Source organism: Myotis myotis, unplaced genomic scaffold (genome assembly GCF_014108235.1).
Source record: "Myotis myotis isolate mMyoMyo1 unplaced genomic scaffold, mMyoMyo1.p scaffold_m19_p_5, whole genome shotgun sequence".
Classification (NCBI taxonomy): domain Eukaryota; kingdom Metazoa; phylum Chordata; class Mammalia; order Chiroptera; family Vespertilionidae; genus Myotis; species Myotis myotis.
Genome location: NW_023416357.1, coordinates 42538622 through 42556934, shown reverse-complemented (window position 1 = coordinate 42556934; position 18313 = coordinate 42538622). Strand labels below are relative to the sequence as shown.

The following is an 18313-nucleotide window of genomic DNA, read 5'->3' as shown; positions in this document are numbered from 1 at the left end:
AGAAGTTCCTGTTGGTGGTATGTGAATGTGGCCTGTCTTTCACTCTGTCTAGAGGCAAAATGACATCAGTCCACCGCTTGGTTTCAGGATTTGGCTGGGTGGTTTCTGAGGAATGGCCACTGCCAGCCAGGCCGCTTCAGCTTTGCTTTCTTTCCGTTGAGGAAATTAGGGTTCTCATAGCATCAAATATCTTACACGATGAAATGCTTGTTGTTTTCTCAGCTACAGCCGTTGGAGCACCTTCTACTCTGAGAAGGCCCCACATGGTCAGGACCTGAGAGAGAATTTAGTGGGAAGGGACAGGTTGCAAAAAGAGGTGTAAATTTCTTTTGGGGATCACACTTTATTTCCCAGACTCTTCCCTGAGTGTGGTCATTCGCTTTTTCCTGAGCCAGATTAATACATATTTATTCTATCAAATGCAGATTACCACTTTAAATGATAACAGCTGCCACTCACCGCAGTCTTGGGACCAGAGGAGACTGTGCTCCAGGACGGAAGTCACCGAGGGCAAACAGCCCTGCCAGGGTCCCCAGGCCTCCGCACCGAGTGCATTTGATGGCAAACGGAGCACGTTTGTCTCTTAAATGCAGTGTCGCCGAGGAATTTTTCTTCATAGAATTTGGACCAGAAACCCAGAGTCACTTAAAAGTCACCCTAGTTCCTTGAAATCATTTTTAAAAGTTCACAATAATCCTGTAATTTAAAAACTAAATTTGAATAGGTACGAGGAGTTAGAACATAAGGTTAATTTTCATTCTTCTATTTAAATTCGTCATAATAACTAGCTAGCGGATATGCCTGGATTAAATATCCTTCACCCTTTCAGACATCATTTCTACTTACAGACACACACACACACACACACACACACACACACAACCCTGAGTGTTATTTGCCACTTCACTTTGGCTCAGAAAACAAGCAATGCCCGCATGATCCCATGATCCAGCCCGTTAGCCGTCTTGTAAGAAGGGTTTTTGTGCAACCATCCTGGGGTTATCCAACAGAAGCAGAAAAACTCCAATCTTCCCACCCCCATCCCAACTGCAGCTCTCTGATATGAATGAACGAACTGTTAATTTACTTCACAGTTATTATATTCCTGATAAAACCTTACAGTTTTCTCAAGATTCTTCCCCTCCCATGCTGCCCCCCTCCACTCAGCATGCCCATTTCTGTGGCTAGTCATGCTCCTCGGTGGCCTCAGTATCTGAGCTTCCTGATTCCAACTTCAGTGACAGTTTCTTGAGGAAGTAAGAGTATCTTTGTGTCTCCACCTGCCCTCGCCACCCCACCCCACCCCCCAGCATGTTGCTCTACACACCCTGGACAGTCAGATCTTGAACATGGCGTTGGCTCCTAGAGGCACCTGCCTGGCCTCTCCTCTTTAGAACCTCAGTGCTTAGTCCAGCTGAAGTTGGCTGTTGCTGCTCACTATGGCCAATAAGGCTCAACAAATGCATATCCACAGGAATTCTCCAGTTGGGGAAGCTGGCAATGTCAGACTCTTTTTTAAGTGCGTTAGTTGTAGCAGCTATTTAATGAGCATTACTTTCAAAGAAGGGTGCAGTTTAACAAGACAAAACAAAGGAAAAATCAAGACATCACATATTCTGGGTCCTGGGAAAAATAAGAGCTATTTTTGCAGAATTGGTACAGTTTCACCCATTATCTCAGAAATCCATTGCTTCTGTCCTTTTAAGCCTCTGGGCCCTTGGTTTCTTTTCGGGGAGGGAGGTGTTCCTACGCCTGCGCGCGCGCGCGCACACACACACACACACACACACACACACACACTCTCACACAACTGGTTTCCCACCTACACATAGCCAGCCTTCCAACTCTGCATTTTGGTTCCTGCCCACATGACAAAGGCTCAGTGGGGTTTAGCCCTTGCTTTTATGAATAGCCACCTCCACCAAAGGGCAGTTTGGGACAAAGGTCAGGAAGTTAGGAGTGAAACTGGACTTACTTGTGAGTATTTTTGCTGTTGATATAGCTTTGTTCTCACAGTCCGTGCCTGCAGCCTGCTTACTAATTTGGGATATGTGTGGTTGACCACCAAATAATTTGTCTTGCCAGAACCTCTCATCGCTGGCCTCTGCTAACTGTGCTTATCATTATAATCAAATCAATTTTACTGAACCTTGGTAAAACATTGCCTTTGATAGCATTGGGGCCATATTTTTTTTAAGTATATTTTTATTGATTTCAAAAAGGAAGGGAGACAGAAAGAGAGATAGGAACATCAACGATGAAAAACATTGATTGGCTGTCTCCTGCATGCTCTCTACTGGGGATCAAGCCCAGAAGCCAGGAATGTGCCCTGACTGGGAATTAAACCATGACCTCCTGGTTCATAGGTCCATGCTCAACCACTTAGCCATGCCGGCTGGGCAGGACCAAATTTGATTAAAAAAAAAATGTTTTAGAAAAAAGTCTATCCATGATCTCGCTGATAATGCCACGTAAAATTGAAAATCACTTTAAATTAATGTCAGCCCAGCAGATTCATCAGCAGGCTATTGGGTTGGAGTGTAAATTTTTAAATATCGTTTAAATCATTTGGTTGATCATAACAAAATGAGACGTTTTATTAGGTCATTAATAAGAATACTCATCAGAAATAAGTGCCCCTGGATAGATGCAACTCAGTGTTCTGGGGCCATTTATAACTGATGAGAGAATTGCACTTTCATAATTCACCACGGAGCAGAGAATAACAGCAGCAAATACTAATTTTATGGGACAGTTTCATACGGTTTATGTTTTGAAATAAAAGGGGTATGACTTTTGACTCCTGCCTGAAACCAAAGCACTTAAAATGGGTTCTCTGTGTTCAGTTTCTCCCGCTGGAGAAACTCCCACTGAGATGCTTTTGTTCATCAGTTGTCACCCTTTATTAAAGAGTGATTGAAACTCTGCACCCTACCATGTCCTCTGGCTTATGGATATGAAATTCTTCATGATCAAGCATTTTACTTCTCCAGAATAGGGAGCAAAAGCACCCTAAGAAAGGAAAGACCCGTTTAGGAGTGTGGATTTTCAGAACTGAGAAGGGTTCTGAGCAGGCGCCATCTTGGATGATGAGGACAGGGGAGGCCTCATTTCCAACTGTTACAAGACTGGAGTGGAACTTCTCTGCTGTGTTTCCAAGACTTGGAGACACTCGGGAACTGGGAGTGAAGGGCTAGAGGTGGGTTCTCCACCCCAGGAATAAAGGCGCGAGGAGGAGCCAGTCTAGCCCAGGCCCTTTGGCCATGGCCCTGTGCAGTGCCCACGGGTATGCCCCAGCCCCTGGTTTACTTGCTCTGTGGTCAGGTAAGATCCTTCTACCCCTGCACTTGGCATTCGTCATAATCTAAGGGGGTCCCTGTCTCCCATCCAGCAGAGGCGTGGGTCTTGGAGAGCCACCTGCTCCAGGGGAGCCGCTGGTCTGGGAGAAAGTGGTGAAGGTGGTCATGTGCTTGAAATGACTGACTTTGGGAGCCCAGAGTGACGGTGGTGATCGCCAGAACCTCCCCTCTCACTCTGTACTTGAGACACTGAAGCCAGAGTAGTTAGGGGGCTGTACATGCTCACACCCCAGTTAGTTGAGAGCCGAGAGCAGAAACCACATTTCCCCCCTGCTTCCTATCTGGTGTTTCCCCGCCCCCCACATATGACTTTGCCATTTAACAAACTTCAGACTATAGTGAGTTAATGATATTAGAAGATGATTTTGTATGTGTGGCCGTGTGGAGATAGACAGACCTTCAAGAACAGAAACATAAATGTTAACCACTATGATGATTATAGTATTGATTCCCACCACCTATCGAGTACTTACTTTTATACCTTGCTTTACATGCATGGGTTTTGTAATCCTGTAGCGCCCTGGGAGGTAGATACTTTGGTCACTCCCACTTCAGGGAAGTTCATTGTCCGAAGGCTTGAGCTGGTTGAGGGTCCGGCAGGGTGATGGCACTGAAGTAGGTCTGGCTCCATTTTGTGTGCTTTCTGCCGCAGGACTCCTTTTCCAGGGGAAATTGGTATGTGAAGGTGAGGCCAATTGCCCACATGCCAGGTGGCCCCGGACAGGAAGTCCTAAATGGCAGTGCCGGAGTGTGACCTCAGGTGGCCGTGCTGATGTGGGGTTGGGGGGCGAGAGGCCGGAGCCTGTTCCGAGAAGAGTAGGCTACGTGAATGGGATACTTGTCATGTGCCAAACGCTGTTCTAAACTTGTTATTTTATTTAATTGATCTTCACAACAAGCCTATGTGGTCGGCACCATTAGCACCCCACTTGACAAACGGGAACTGAGGTGCAAAGGTGCCCGAGGATTCAAGCCAGGATTCAAATCCAGACAGTCTGGCTCCAGGCTGAACCACTCCCGATGCTGCCTTTCTGGATGAGCTCACTGGTCTGCAAGGGTGGAGCAGCGGGTTGGTAGCAGCCTTGAGAAGGGTGGCTGTTGAGCTCACCCGTAACCTGGGGGTGAGACCTTCCCCCAAACATCGCCTGGCCCGTATTTCATGCTGGGACCCAGAATTGTCATGGGAGAGCTTGGCACTGGGATGCGGGGACTTTCCCTGCCCCTGTGGGTGTTCTCTCCCGAGCCCGTGGGGAGCAGGACTGTGGGAAGTCGTGTGCTGTAATGACTCTGGTAGTTCAGAGAACGGTGTCAGCACTCCGGGCATGCTCCTGTTTATCACCCAACCAAAACACAGTCTGTGTTTTCCCCTTCATTCATCCTCCGGGCTCTTCTGCCTGGCACCTGTCGGTTACCGAGCCATGCGGGTTCTAGTGAGTCATCCACTCTGGCCTGGCGCATGCCAGGAGGATGGTGGCAGGAGCCCACTGTGGCACCTGGAGTGCATGGCACGGGGAGGCTTCCTCTTCACCCGCCGTGGTTAGCAGCCCTGGCAGTTGGGCTGGGGAAGAGGGAGTTAGGGCTGTCTCTTCTTAAGGAAGTGAACCAAAAACCATTCTCTCCCAGCCTTCCCAGGGATTTCTCTTTCGTTTTTTAATGGCTTGGTCTTCTGATACATACTCTCTTTCCTGTGAGACATCCAGTTGAACTGTATCTCTATTTACTATGCCTCACTATTGTTAAAGCTGTTAACAGTGAGTCCCTGTTTCCAGAAAGAGAATAGTGGAGCTTATGAACAAGTACCAGGGCTCAGATTTCCAGAACAGGGTTTCTCTGACTGCCTTGAACTCTGAGTCTGCACTGATTCATCTAGGCTCATTGGACCTCCTCCTGCTGCCTGGAACATTCCTGAGTCATTAGGCCAGTTCAGCGACGCAGGCCAAGACTGTTGTCTGCATTTACAGATTGTCCCGTATCTGCAAGTACCTGAAGCTATTGGCAACTGTACAGTGTTCCGTATCTGCAAGTACCTGAAGCTACTGGCAACTGTACAATGAACTTGCTTTTCCTCGAAGAGCGTGTTGTTCTGGGAATGACACATAAGCATCTGTTTGCAAAACACAGTTTGAATCCTAAATATCTGGGGAATTCCTCTAGTTAATAGATGAGGAAAGTTTAAGCCTGCCTGCCATTTTGAGTTTGGCATTCTAGTTAGGGAGAGTTGAAAACCACCAGGTAACTTGATCTCTGGCTATGAAATCACTGAGATGGACAGTGTTTAATGAACTGAGTGTAGTTTCAGTGGACAAGTCTGTCTTGCTGATTTTTTAGATGTTTAAAAATCAACAGTTATGTGTGTGTGTGTATGTGTCTGCATGCAGTCCTGATCACACCGTATTTCATGGGTTTAAATATGAGACGGCACTAGAGAGGGGAAATCTCCTATACATAAATTAAGTTATAAAGAGTCATGTTTGCACACATGTACGTTGTACATTTTGTTCTTTATTGCATGTGTGTTTGATGTGTAAATACTCAGGCTGTTTTCAGATCCTTCTCTAAGCTCGCTGTCAGGCAGTGTGTACTGTGGACACAGCACAGGCCGGTTTAGACCATAGGCCTGCAGGTTGTAAAAGCCAGCATCAAAACACAAAACAACAACAAGAAACCCAGTGAGACTGAACTTTTCAGTGATGCTTTTATAAATATGAACATAGTCTACACTAGACTTTGGCCTTTTACTTTAAATCGTTTTAAAACCCTTAATCCCACTACTGCTTAGCAGTACGGGCTAGAAACAGAAGTGACCTCAGTGAGAAGGTAGGAGTTTTTTAAGGTGGTGAGCAATGACTAGCATTGCCTTGATCCCAGGGCAGATACCCAGTTAGGCTCTTGGTTTTTAAGGGTATGGGTTGCTTTGGTTATTAGGCCCCGTTCATATCCTGTAGTGAGTAACTAGAAACGCTTCACTCCCCTGAAAGCTTTGCAAGCAAACCTGTGGCTGCTGGGAGCTTTGTGATGTGCTTGTTTTAATGGGATCCTGGGCGAAGGCCACTCTGTGGGCTGATCCTGCCCTATGCCCTCCAGGAGGTTCTTGGGCTGGAGTTTCACTGGCCTGTCCCCTGGGCCACTCTGGGATGAGGTTTCTGCTGTGTACACATCACCTCCTGAACGGTTGCTTGGAACCTTGGCACCGAGGGGCAGTTTTCACATGAACCACTCCTGTTTCCTTCTGTCGGTAGCATTAATGGTTCTGGTGTTCAGGGCCAGGGGAGGGGCAGGGAAAGAAAAGCTTTTCTGCCATTTTTAAAGTACATGTGGCTACTTCCAGATTAACATTTTTAGTTTGTACTAATTATTGAGTTTGTAAAGTGACACTTTATTGCTGTGTTTGTTTGTTTTTAAAGAACTAGGTTCAAAAGGAGTCAATACCTAACTGAAAACAACTTCAGTTTTGTGGCATCTAAAGAGCAACACAAGCAAACAAAAACAGAAACAGACTCGTAGATACAGAGAACAGACTGATGTTTGCCAAGTGGAGGCGAGGTTGGCGGGGGGAGGGGGGAGAGAAAAAAGTGAAGGGACGAAAATGTACAAATTGGTAGTTAGAAAATAGTCCCGGGATGTAAAGCACAGCACAGGGACTATAGTAAATAATATTGTCATAACTATGCGTGGTGTCAGGTGGGTACTAGACTTATCAGGGGCATCACTTCATAAAATCATGTAAACGTCTAATCACTATGCTATTCATCTGAAACCAATATAAAATAATGTTAAGTGTCAATTGTAATTGAAAAATAACAAATTTCAGTCTTAACATGGCAGGCACACTCATGAGCTGATGAGGGTCTCCCAGAAATCCACCAGTTTTCACCCTATTGTATGTCTCCTCCTTCCACTCTGAAATGTCCTTATTTATAGAAGGAATATTCTGATTCTCATGGAGACTAGGCGAAAAAATTTAAGTGGGGTCATGGCGGATGGCGAACCTGCGACTCCCTGCTTCCGCCTGGTGCCGGAGGCATTGGCGCAGCGTCTCATGCTCTCTGCTTTGCTTGGTCTATGTCCCCGCTGCCATTACCTCCCGTTCGGTAGCCAGAGACCGAGGCCTGTCATCCTCCCGTTCTCCTCCATGATCTCTTGCCCCTCTGCTAGTTGAGACCCTCACTCTAGCCCCGTGGTCTCCATTGTTTGGGAAGTCCTGGCCTGGCCCATGTTGGCGACAGGCCTGCGGGCAGCCCTGCACCTTTGCTCTGTGGCAACACCTGGTACCCGCTGGTCCTAGAAGTGTCTCCGGAGCTGCCATTTGACTGAGGCTTCTCCTTCAGACAAAGCTCAGATCTTCCTGTGCTTATTAGGAGCAGACTTCCAATTTGCAGTCCTAACCGGTGGCTGCAGGAGGTGGCTGGGGCCACCCTGGGATGGAAGAAACAGAAGCAGAGGGAGGAAAGCAGGGGCAGCTCCAAGTGAGTCGGCCATTTGGTAAGAGGCCTCAGGGCAGCCTGGCATGGGAAGTGATTCTTCGAGCTGCCTCTCGCAGTGGCTTCTGATGATCTCGTTGACTCAACGGGGGTTTCCTTACTTCCCAGCGCTTCCATCCATTAACCCTAAAGTAAATATATTAGAAGAGCAAAGCCTTTATTGCAGCAGTGACTAACAATATGGCACATGCTTCTGAGATAGTTGCCAGGCTGTAATGTGTGTCACGAGATGATGTTTATTACTGTTTGATTTCAAAAAGCTCTGTGCCATGTACGTGGTAGGGGATGGTGAAGTTGAATTTAACCTGACACCAAAGAGAGGCAGGATGGGTGGGCAGGCACTCAGACTCTGCCGGGAGCCGAGCCCTCAGAAGAGGTGGGTCGTGCTGTGACCCTGAAATCTCAGCACTGGCCGCAGAGCGTTGGTTTCTCGCCCACCCGGCGTGTCTGTGCATCAGGTCCGCGGTGCCTCTGCTTCGTGTTGTCGGGCCCCCGGCCGAGGAGAGGGCTCTGTCTGGGGTTTTTCTGATCTCGTGGGATAGGGAAGAGAGCTGGACAGCAAAGCACCAGCTCCGGACGCGTCTGCTCAGAAGCGGCAGATTGGCTGAAGCAGGGCCCGTGGTCAGGCCTGACGTCAATGGGCTGGGAAAATGTAACCTCTGAAGAGGAGGCACGGAGAGTATTGGAAATAATAACCCCGTCTTCCACAAGGGCTTTTCCAGAAGCTTCCAGTACGGAAGGGCCTCTGGTTCTAGTTGATTCATGGTTTTTCGGGTGTTTTATGGATTTGTGAGAGAGACTCAAATAACAGGTGGCATAATCCTCTCCATTTATCATGTTTGGGCTCTTAAGCTGTTGGAAGGGAACCTGGTGGCACTGATCTTACGAACAAGCAGTTATTATTTCTGCCTCTGCACAGAGGGCCTGGGAGGCCTGCAGTTGCTGTGAGAACAACCATGGTGCTCCCAGCCCTGGGAGAGGCTGCCCAGCTGTCCTCTAGACGGGCTGGAAGCCCATCTTTCCCAGGTTGTTTATGCTCAGAGTGGAGCCACTTAAACAGAGGGCATTAATTGTGTATCTTGATTTTTATGTATAAGTTCTTTGTTTTCCACTCTTTGATACTTTTCTCTATTAAAACTCTGTACTTCCTTACTAATCCTGAAAAGACTAATGAGGCTCACTTTAAGATGTACATTTTGCCTGATATCACAGAATTCATTATGAATGTGAAAAATACATTTTGTTTAAAAGTACATAAAACAGTGGCATTAAAAGGCAACTCTTCAAGTTCTTATTCCATCTAAATAAACGGTAAAACCTTTTGACCCCACAATACGTACAGGGCATCGGCATATCACCCCTGGCTTATAGGATCTGAGTCAAATCAAACTTCAGCACCTACCTGGAGAGCTGGATTTTCGGTCTCTCCGGTCTAATGAAGCAGCAGGGCACATAAAGGTAGACTAGCCTCCTAATGACTTTTAGATGACACTTGTAGAAGGGAAAGGTTAGTTTTTAGAAATCAGGACCAGACAGGTGGACGGACCTGCTCTCTGGCTGCCGATGCCTCAGGACGGAAATGTAAAAATGACCCCTCTCGAAAAGAAAAGGTGCTCAGAGCGTGATTGACTGGATAAGGAGGAGTCGGAATGGGCACCTGGAAGGAAATGTGACTGGCCTGGGCCAGTGATTTAACAAACTTGACAATGAGCAGAAGCTCACTGGGAGCTCCGGGCCGAGAAATAAAAGAGGCTAGTTCAGGTGGTTTGAAGAATTAGGACCTTTCTGCCCCGAGAAGCCACACAGCAGCAGAAAGCGCCGAGGGGTGCAAGGGAGAGAGAAGCGTGGAGGGGCGGGGAGCCACGCTGGGGGGAGGGAATCACCAGAAGGCCTGAACTCAAGCAGCCTACGTGGTAAGCTCCTGACAGTGCGAGTGGCCCAGGCCAACTCGAGGGGATGGGAGTTCAAGAGACATCAAGGCCGTGTGGCCGACCTTGGTGTTTTCTGAGTTCAGGACCTTCAGGTGGAATGGAGGTGAAGAATGTTAACAGCAAGTGCACTCCCCGTCTTAATAACTGGGGTAAGGGTGGGGATTTTGCCATTTTGCAGAATAGAGATTATAGGAAACAAAAGCTGACTTTGGTCTGTGATTGGGAGAAGCTGCTGGGACCCAGAAGCCGGTCAAGGTCTGTCCCCTCTGACAAGTCAGATCCTGCATCCCACCAGCCTGCCAGCCTGGACACACAGATTGGCACAGACCTTAAAATTTTTCAGAAAAACAACAGAAGGTTTGCTTAATTTAGTAAATACTGTGAAATACTGTGAATGTCCATCCAGATGAGACTGTGTTACTTGACTCTTTAGAATATACCTTTTTAAAATGTAAAGGTTTTAGAAACCTGTTTTAAGTTGCACCTACAAATGTAAAAACTGCTCTCGGCTGGAAGCTGCCAGAGCAGGGTTCTCACTTGACTGCGGACACCGCTTTTTCCTGGGGGCGGGCTGTGCCCTGCGGGGTGGTAGGTAGCAACCTCGGCCTCTCCCACTAGATACCAGTAGCCCCATCCCCTCCTACCCCCAAGGTGTGGCAACCAAAGTGTCTTCAGGCTTTGCCAGATGCCCCCTTCGAGGGGAGCAGAGGCAAAACTGCCCCCGGTTGAGAACCACAGAGTGAGTTTTCCCAGGAGTGTCTGGAGGAAAGGGAACTATCGAGACCATGGGGTGGATGTTGGCAATAAACAGGAAGTGTTGAGCATGTTGAGCTGGTAACTCAGAGAACAATATAATTACTAGTTATTAGTGCATTAGGACCCTCTTCTTGAATAGTCAAAATGTGTGCTTTTCCATAGCGTGTATTATAGGGGGTGGCCAGGGCTGGTGAGAGTTTCTAAAACCTCCTTTGGTCGCTGTATTTTTTTTTCCCTAAAGTCACGCAATGTGCTAAGACGTGTGTCTCAGCCCTGTCCCTACAGCTCCAAAGCTTCTTTTGTGCTCGGAAAGAGGAGGTCCTGAATGTGTGGGCAGCCCCTTCATGCCCTGAGAGGATTATGGGACAACACATGAGCCAGGGGGACAGCTGGTTCCCCTGCACAATCGCTGGTCCCTGTGACTTGTGTGGCTGGAGAGCTGTGCTGAGGACAGGTGGTTGGCTCTGTCCTGACGGGCTGGGCCACACTTCCCTGCCTCTTCTCTTCAGTCTCTCCCTCCCCCGCACCAAGCGCAGGCCCACCTCAGGGCTCCTGAGGCTTCCTTCCTCCTGGTGCTGAGATGTAGCTGCCGGGACTCTCCTGGGGGCTTGTAAAAAATGCAGTTTCTGGCAACACCTCCAGAAAGTTTGATTCAGTGTGTGTGGGAGGGGGACCAAGTATACTTGGTGTTTTGAGCAGGTGGCCTAGGCCCCCGGAGGAGGCGGGTGGTCCGGGACCACACTGGAAGCAGCGGCACTCTAGAGGCTCTCCGTCCTGGGGAAGTGAGAGCACGTACTTCTCCTATCCAGGCCCCCAGAAGACACGTGATGTCCAAGGAGATGGAGACATGAGAACAGGCATCAGCCAAGAAACTGCCAGTGAGGGAGGAGCAGCATACGTCCTTCTTCGAAGTGTACTGATGGTCTGGACCACATGGGTCCGTGAAGCAAAGTTATCATTAATAAGAGGAGTTGTCTCTCCGTCCGGGGTCGCCACAGCCTCTGCCACTTTTCGGGCTCAGTAGCCTGAAGAAAAAGAGAGAAAAAGATTAAAAACAAAACTGAAAACACTTTCTCTCTTTCTTTCTTTTTTTAAAAAAAAAGATTTTAAAGAAAAAGCGAATCCTCCTCCGGGAAGTCACCTTTGCAGCCTCAGGCCTGCCCACCGCACCTGGCGGTCCCGTCTGTGGATCCTGTGGGTGGTGAGCTGCCATGTCCACGCACTCCCCGCCTCCCCTCCCCCCAACACCGACAGATATTTTGCATCCCTCTTCCTTGGCGGCTGTAACCTTAAACCCTTTAACTGCCAGGAGCCCGAGGCCTCTATTTAAAGAGAAACCTGTATCCCAGAGGCTGCATAGGCACCATTTTGTTGGCTCTTTAGGAATTTTTGTAATTTGGAGGGAAGGCCCCCATTTAATAAACTTATTTTGGAAATTTGGAGCTTCAGACCAGGACAGCTGAAAGTTACAAACTCCCAGGGAGGGCCATGATGTTTTTGAGAGCCTCTTGTCTGTGGCCCTGTGGTCTCCTGGTGCCTCCTGCTTCCGAGCTGCGCCAGCCCTGCCACCTGTGAGCCAGCTGCGCGGCCCTGCTCCGGGAAGAACCCCTTTGTCCTGTGTGGTCCCTGTAAAAAGTCCGGGCAGTGGGGCGGTGGGGCAGGTAGCCAGCAGCTACCCCACGGCCTCCCTGTGCGTGGGTGACCTGCACGCGGACGTCACCGAGGTCAGGCCGTGTGAAGGGCTCAGCCCTGCGGGCGGCACTATCCATGCGGGTCGCCGCGATATGATCACCGGCCCCTGGGCTGTGCCTAGGTCAGTTTCCAGCAGCTGGCTGAGGCTGAGGGGGCCTTGGAGACTATGAGCTTGGATGTAATTAGGGGAAAGCCAGTCTGCACCATGTAGTCTCAGAGGGGGCCCTCTGAGAAAACCTGGTGTGGGAACCGTCTTCATCAAGAACCTGGATAAGTCGGTAGATAACGAGGCACGTGAGGATACTTTTCTGCTTTTGGAAACATTCTGCCCTGCCAGGTGCGGTGTGATGAGAACGGCTCTATGGGTTATGCCTTTGTTCACTTTGAGACCCAAGAGGCTGCAGACAAGGCCATTCCCCCTCCGCAGGCACCCAGCCTGCGGTCCGTGTGCAGGGCAGGAGCCCCTGACCGCCTCCATGCTGGCCGCAGCACCCCCGCCAGGAACAGAAGCAGGTGCTAGGAGACCGTTTGTTTCCACTCATCCAAACCGTGCATGCGAACCTGGCTGGAGAGACTACGGGAATGCGTCTAGAGATCGACAGTTCTGAGTGCTGCACGTGCTGGAGTCCCCGAGTCTCTCCGCTCCGGGTGGATGAAGCTGTGGCGGTTCTACAGGCTCATCATGCCGAGCAAGAAGCTGCCCAGAAGGTGGGCGCTGTTGCTGCCACTACCTCTTAGGCAGGGACAAAATGATTCAAAAGCCAAATTACCCCTCATGGAATTCAGCTCAAGATTTGAAGACTTCCTAGCTTGTCCTATGGACCTTAACACCAAGAACCACAAACTGCAAATCTAATAGGTCATTTTGTAACAAAAGGTCAATTATGAAACACCTAGGATTTTTCAATTTAAAGAATATAGTCTCTGGGTTCTGCTATGGTCCACACCGTGTTAACTTTTTTCCCCCTATTGTGGATTTTGATTCCTTCCCCCTCCCCGCCCCCCGAAATAGGTTTTATTTGATGTACCCAAGTGTTCAGTTTCTCAATAAAGAAAAAAATTCTCCATTAAAAAAATAATAGGAGTTAACATTTTTGAGTACTCACTGAACCACAAATACTTCAAGCTAATCATGGATAATGATTGATAATAGTTAAGATATGTCGAGCACAATGAATTGGAAGCCTTGCTGATGATTTTACATACACTTTCTCTCTTAATCCTCATGGTAGTCTCGTGAGGAAGATGCTGTTAGCCTTATTTTACAGATGAGGAAACTGAAGCTGGCAGAGGTTAAATATAAAGGACACACAGCTGTTTAGTGGCAAAGTGGAGATTTTATCCCAGGCCTGTTTACCCAGCTCTTAAAACACCGCCACCCCACCTCACACAGCTCAGTGCCCTTTCCCAACATGGCTGGGTCCACTGCCGAATGCCCCGTCCACATGGCTGAGTGGAGGGCAGAGAGCAAGACAGGAGAGAAGCGTTGGCAGCCCAGGTTGGTCCTTTTTATTTTCATTTATTTATTTATTTATTTTTAAATATATTTTTCTTGATTTCAGAGAGGAAGGGAGAGGGAGAGAAATAGAAACATCGATGGTGAGAAAGAATCACTTATCGGCTGCCTCCTGCACACCCTACACTGGGGATTGAGCCCACAACCTGGGCATATGCCCTGACCAGGAATCAAACCATGACCTCTTGGTTCAAAGGCCGACACTCAACCATTGAGCCACACCAGCCAGGCCCAGGTTGTTCCTCTTTTAAAGGAAGGCTCTGCAGTTAGAGGAAGGATGGCCCTTCCTTATGGTCACACAAATCTTTCCTCATCGTGACAAGCTGTGCCCTCCGGAGAAGGTCGGCCGCTTGAAAGTTGTAGCTCCCTCCCTCGATCTGCAGATCTCTCTGTGTTTTTATAAGTTACATAGAAAATGTGGTTCCATCTCCAAGAAACACAGCAAACCTATCTTAGGAATGAAAGTCCTGTGGAAAAAGACTTTGTCAGCTTCTGGGATGGCATCTCTCAGGACAGGGCTTCTCAGCCGAGGCATCAGAATCTACCCAAGGAGCCTTCAAAACAGAATCCTGCCCAAGTCCACCTTCTAACCACTTCCTCACAACAATTCGGATTCTTTAGGACCATAGAGGACCTGTGCATGTTCTCTCTAGATAGATAGACGGCAAGATACACACGCACGTATGTGTATGCATCCGTAAAGTTATTCTGATTCGGAAGTGTAGCCCCAGTCATTTTCCTCCCAGATATGATACACTAGGAATTATACAGCATCACCTGCCAAGGTTTCTCCCCTAAATATTGAAGCTGAATCTAAACTAGCCTTTAGATTTAACCTCCAGTTTCTATAAAACAGGATAGAGAGCAATTTTAAATGGCCGTGTGAGGAAATAGACAAATCCAGACTGTTGGGTATTCCATAAGACAGCTGGCCTGGTAGCTTCAAAAAGGTCAGTATCAGGGGAACATGGGCAGGGAGGGATAGATTAGTGTTGGAAGGACTATTTTTGACTAAAAGGAACTGAAGACACATAACTAAATGTAGTGCATGAGCTTTGATTGAGTCATGGTTTTAAGAAAACAGCTATTAAAATGGGGCAGGGTAGAGAAATTTGAATGTGGACTATGCTTTGAATATAAGGGGTTATTGTTAGTTTTCTTGGGCGTGTTAATTTTATTGTGGTTACGTAGGAGAATGTCCTTATTTTTAGGAGGTGTATGCTAAAGTACTTAGAAGTGAAGTGTCAAGACATCTGAAACTCATTTTCAGAAACTCATTTTCAAACAGTCCACAAATGTCTGTGTGTGAGTGCTGGTGAGTGTGTATACCACAGTGACAGAAATGTCTGTGTGTGAGTGCTGGTGAGTGTGTAGACCACAGTGACAGAGCAAGCGTGGCAAAATGCTAACAGCAGTCTGGGTGTTCATTGTTCTTTTTAGCTTATGTCTGTGTTGCGAAGTTTCATAATAAACTTGAAAACCAGACCCAGGTGAGCAAGCAAGGTAGTGTTCTTCAGAACTGTGTCTGCCGTGGGCTCATTCGTGGGCCTGGCTGCTCTGCAATGTGGACAGTGTGGTTTCTGGTGCAGCTTTGATTGCAGTGCATTCAGGGTGCCTCTGCCTTTCCAGGGGAAGGGAACCTGGCTCCTGGTTTCTTTAGGGAGCCTCCTAGCCAGGTGGCACTGGGGGCTCTCCTCACACGCACTTTCTTCCCTTCTCACTGACAGTGAAGCTGCCAGAGATAGGATCCCATGATATGCATGACAGAGCAGGCCTGGCTCTGCGTAGCACCTTCACCCTCTGTAACTATCAGGGCTCTGAGGATAACACAGGGATAATCGACCGCACGGACCAACCATTTATCAGCTCCTCCACTACTCTAGGTTTCTGGCAGAATTCTCATTTGTTCGGTGTTTTTCTCTTACTTGCCAAGAGCTTTACTCAGTGGATCATTAGGACAAGCATAGCATCATTTTCTGAACGTCAGAGGGCATCCAATGACCCGTAACCATCAGTGATGTGATAGTAAAGTCAGGTGCCCTGGAGGGGAATGAATTGGGTAGCCCATGGATAGAAGACTTTTATAGGGAATGTCAGTGAGGGCCTGGTTTTACTAACTGAGTTTTGAAGAAGCAGGAAGTGCACTGAGCAGCAGTGGATTGCATGCTCAGACTTTGTGTGCCCGAATCCCTGTGGTTAACAAGGATCTACTTCCGCTTTGATGCAGATGCTGTGTCAGCAGGCATCCCTGCATGTGGGGCACAGCCAGAGTGGGACACGTTCCAGAACACAGACCGCTCTGGAGCCCTTGCTGTGCTGTTTCCAGGTTTTCCCTTGTTCCTGCAACCTGAGGACTTTCCTTGGATGCTCCGTTTTTGTCAGCCTTGCTATCCTGGCTCTTTCTTTCATAGCAGTAATTAGCAAACTAGCTTGGGAGAACAAACAAAGAAGAATAAAGGCCTCACCCCAGCCACTCAGGCGTGAATATAAGGTTTTGGTGCAGTGGATTGTTTTAGCGCAAAAGGACAGGGAACTATCTAGCCTACACGAAGCACACGGGTCCCTAAATAATCCTGCCTTAAGTTTGGCATGGACCATTTTGCTAAGCCCGTGAGTGCCATCTTCCCTTCTGAAGTTTCACATCCTTTTTCTTCAGAAGTTGCAAACTAATTGTATTCCTGACTTTAAGCAGAGCTCGTTGGCCAAGACAGTGGACACTTGGCATATTAATTAGCATCCATGTCACCTAAGAAGTAGCAGAGTCCTGAGGTTCTCCCAAAGGACAAATATGTAGAGGTTTATATTCACTGAGCAATTGCCATTAAACAGAAGAGGGGCAGGGATGGAGATCGGCTGGCATAACAGTAAATTGGTTTTCTAGCCAAATTGGAAGACTTTGTAGAAGCCTCATTTTCTCCTAACAGGCTGGGCTCCCACCTGCTGGCTCCAAGTGTTCATGAGGGTGGAAGGGACTCTGGGGAGTTGTGGACCTGTGTTCTTGTTCTCATCCAGAATGGCCAGTTCATTATAAACAGTCTCCAAGGCTCTGTTGTATTGTTAAGTTTTCTTCAAAGGCGTTTCTATTTGGTGATATTTGGGGATGGGGACTCGAGAATCAGTGAGTAGGAGTAGGTTATACTTCTGGCCTGATGCTAATTGATTTTCCACAGTGGAATTTCGCAGCTGGAGTAGGCAGTGGGGAAACAGAAAGTCAGACCAGTACCCCACCCTGAAAGCCCACCAGGGAAGCTTAGACACAGTGACCTCATTCATCTCTAAATAGCCTGTGCTTAATCGTTCTCTGTGTGCAATGGCCAAGTTTCTGTTATCTATTGAGCAGCTCCTTCAGTTAAATTGTTGTCTGACCGGTGTCATCCACGTTAGGGGAAAACTCCTGAGGGAAAGGAGTTGGTATTTATTGAGCACTTACTATGCCATGCACTTAGCAAGGTGCTTGAACAGGTTCTTGTTTACTCCTCACAAGTTCGTGAGGCAGGATACTCTTACTGTCCCCATCTGGCAGATGAGGAAGCAGAGCATGGTCAGTCAGTGGTGCTACTGGAGTGGGAACCCAGATCTGGTGGATTCTGAAACTCTTGCAGTTGAACACACGACCCAGAACAGCCTCATTACACACACACTTACAATTATTAAGTGCCTATGTTTCTAGTATTGCGCTAATTTCCTAAAATAGTACGTTGCAAAACTACAATGGGTGAGGACTTTCAAATGCATTTGTGCTTTGTGAGATAAGTAGTCACCCCTCACCAGACATCAGCTGGCATGATGCAGAAACTCGGCACTGGGCTGTCCTATTTCCCCACTTCCTCCATCTTCCCTCACTCCCTGCCCTACCAGCTGCCAACATGCCATGGGGCTTTGTAGTTCTTATGCAGTTGACATGACCTGGGTTAATAAGATCTAATCGTTCAGAACAGAGTCATGCACCCAAATGTCAGATGTGAGCTGTGCAGTGCTTCCTGACCTTGGAGAAGGGGCAGAAAACGGAGCTACCAATGAGCACTATGGCCCCTGTCAGGGTTCAGGCTCCTCTGAAGGGGGGGCTGAGCTGTTAGAGCAAAGCCCTCTGGTAATGAAGCCATTTGTCCTTGGGAAGAGAATGAGTCCTTGTGAGATCAGAAACAATGGGCATGCTGAGTTCCAGACCTGGGGTGAGTGGACGCTCAGGCAGAGGCCCATGTGATGAATTGGGACAGTTCATTCTTTACAGGCAAGTTTCTGTTGTCAACAAATCCACTCAGTGGGAAAGACACTTAGTCAATAGTCATTTTTAAATAATTTCTCAAAGTGACTAAGTCACGAACTCTTGAGTTTCTTTTTTTCTTGCATTTTAATTAGTATAGTTTATTTTATCTAAAAATGACTGAGAAAATGGGTGAAAAAGCAGTTTGTGTAGCAATGTGTTATTTTTTTTTTATGGCATTGTTTCCTTTTATTCTCTTTTACCCATGAAGCAAATACTCTTATGTCTCTGTTGGTAATTTGATTCCCAGGCAATAAAATTAGGTGTTGCTGCTCTCTGCTGTTAAGCAAAAACTTTTGGTGCAAGTTTTTCAA

At 47.8% G+C, this 18313-nt stretch overlaps 1 protein-coding gene and 1 long non-coding RNA gene across 2 annotated transcripts in view; one reads left to right on the top strand and one right to left on the bottom strand.

Moving 5' to 3' along the window:
* The window catches only part of LHFPL2 (LHFPL tetraspan subfamily member 2), a 134832-nt gene that overhangs the window by 89724 nt on the left and 26795 nt on the right, over positions 1–18313 (top strand). The window lies entirely within an intron of this gene.
* Positions 2394–18313, bottom strand: part of LOC118656073 — a 48890-nt gene continuing 32970 nt past the window's right edge. Inside the window, exon 3 of the long non-coding RNA XR_004967484.1 lies at positions 2394–11552. This is a non-coding gene — a long non-coding RNA (uncharacterized LOC118656073). The remainder of the gene's footprint in view (positions 11553–18313) is intronic.